Genomic DNA, 2,500 nt, shown 5'->3' on the forward strand with positions numbered 1-2,500 from the left:
CACTGCTAATAATTGTATTCATTATTCAGATGCAACGCATCAGGGACTTCTTTGGTAAAGATTTGAAAGGCTGCTTTGAAAGTTGAGGCGTTGGAGAAGACACAGCAATCTAAATCTCTTTCACGATTTCCTTTCCTTTTATATTATTTATACCGGCCGTTTATGAGTGAGACTGGCTGGACAAACTCAATCTATATATATTTTTTCTTCTGAAAGCTGCGGCTGTTTTGTGAGTACGTAGTCTGCTCCCTCTGTCTCCCTCTCTCCCCCTCCCTCTGTCTCCCTCTCTCCCCCTCCCTGTCTCCCTCTCTCCCCCTTGTATTTTTAGACTATAATAATATAATATAATACAATCATATTTATTATTTATCCTTATTATTTTAGTTTCATAATTATTATTATAATTTCATTTATTGTATTGTTATTAGTAAAAAAATATTATAAGGTAGGATTGAATTACCATCTTATTGAACCAAAATGCCTTTCAATAATATTAATGCTGAGGATATTTTGTGTGGTCCTTTTCGGTCCTGTTCATAGTTTGAGATATGAGATGGTTGAGTTCCAGTCGAGAGAATTGAATGATAAGGTCTGTGGAATACATTCTAGGCATTTCCGTGGTGGGAGGTGGACAGCATCAGACCTCACAGCTGGACTGTTCAAGGTCTTTAGAGAATGTATTTGAAAAGGTGGAACCGCAGTCTCAGGGGGAAATGGAAAGTCTACATTTTGAGCCTACGCACCAGAAAATTTTCTGAGTGTGTCTTTGAATAAGCTTTCCCTGTGTTGTTGCTATTAAATGAACCTCCATACCCTGAACACATCTGCCGGACTCATCGATAAACACAAAGTTCCAGAAACTTTTATCAACAAGGAACACAAAAGCTTGACGATTTGACAAAACACATAAAGAAAACAAGATTTATTAAATAGATATGGAAATAGCATATCGTTTCAAATTATATCATGTTAATATTACATAATGACCATCCACGGTGCAGATATGCTTATGCAACCGGAGGGAGTGTAATATTGAACGTCTGTCCCTTGGCCTGCATAGCTGCCAGGGGTGTCAGTGGTGGTGGACCTCAAGGTGAAGACATCCAGGAGCACAGTCCTACACACTGGTGTAAAAACCCTCTGGGCCTTTTCCTCCTATCTAATCCACTTATGTCTGCCCGCTATGCACACACTGACCCGACACCGCTTGTCTGGATACATGGACATTTATAGCGTATAGCGAGTGTGTATAGGTGTAGGTGTATGTGGGCATGTGTGTATGCGTGTGTCAGTGTGTGCGTGCATGCAGGAGTGTGTGTGTGTGTGTGTGTGTGTGTGTGTGTGTGTGTGTGTGTGTGTGTGTGTGTGTGTGTGTGTGTGTGTGTGTGTGTGTGTGTGTGTGTGCGTGCGTGCGTGCGTGCGTGCGTGCGTGCGTGCGTGCGTGCGTGTGTGTGTGTGTGTGTGTGTCTGTGTGTGTCTGTGTGTGCATGTGTCAGAGATGGTGAAGGATGGTGGTAATAATGACAGTGAAGAGTTATTATTCAACCAAAAAGCCATTTCAAACGGAATGACTTCCAGAATTACTTTCTGTGATGTGTTTGTTTGGTTCACTAAATCATTGGCTGATGGAAAAGACAACAAGGAAAGGACGATAAAGAAAGGGGAAAAATTGAAGTCGGTAGAAGGCCATTGGTAGAGACGTTGTGCCTTTTATATCACAATTTCTTTGAGTGCATTCATGTCATAGGATGGTTTGCCAAAGTGGGAATCAAACCCCCAACCCTGGCAGTTTAAGGTTCAAGTGATCACAATAAATATTAGAGGTGCTGTAGATAAGATATAAGCTCAGTTAGCTCCTCGTGAGTTTTTACTAATTTATTATTCTTGCAGCTTAGTGGAAGTTCCTCTCACCTACTACTCCTTTAATATGTAGCTTCCAGACTTACAGACGGTTTGTCATTTAATTGCAGGCCAACAGTATGCGTGTTATCTTCACATTCCAACCAGAAGCTGCGTGTTTTTCCATCTCGCCGGCTTTACTTTGTGTCGTGAGGTAACAAAAGAATCACTGGCAGTTCCTCGTGCGGATGTGATATGTCCCTGTTGCCTGCACAAGCAGACGTTGAGGCGTGCAATCTGTTCACACTGATGCTAGATATATAGGTCATGTTGGAAAAGAAATGGCACCACAGAGGAAGCAACAACCGATCTGGGCAGACAATTGATTGAAGGCAGGAAATAGAGTCTACATCTACTCTTCGGAAAGTTCTCACTGGCGTAGAGTTTAGTCTTTTGAAGGCCTGACCTAAAATGAATCAACAAAACGTTTATTTTTGGAAGTTTGGTGTGCATGTGTTAGTGCATGTTTGTTGGGCTGTGATTGGGTACAGCCGAAGGCCCATGAGAGGATGGAGGCTGAGCCCGTCGTATGGCCCAAATGTATCCTCAGCTCTGTTTGCTGGGAGCATGTGCAGGGAGCAACGACCTCCAGTATGGTAAC

The 2,500-nt window shown here is 42.4% G+C and overlaps 1 protein-coding gene across 1 annotated transcript in view; it reads left to right on the top strand.

The window, feature by feature from the left end:
• LOC130387518 (leucine-rich repeat and immunoglobulin-like domain-containing nogo receptor-interacting protein 3) overlaps positions 1–2,500 on the top strand; it is a 24,996-nt gene that overhangs the window by 12,915 nt on the left and 9,581 nt on the right. The window lies entirely within an intron of this gene.

The sequence above is a fragment of the Gadus chalcogrammus genome, chromosome 8, assembly GCF_026213295.1.
Source record: "Gadus chalcogrammus isolate NIFS_2021 chromosome 8, NIFS_Gcha_1.0, whole genome shotgun sequence".
NCBI lineage: Eukaryota > Metazoa > Chordata > Actinopteri > Gadiformes > Gadidae > Gadus > Gadus chalcogrammus.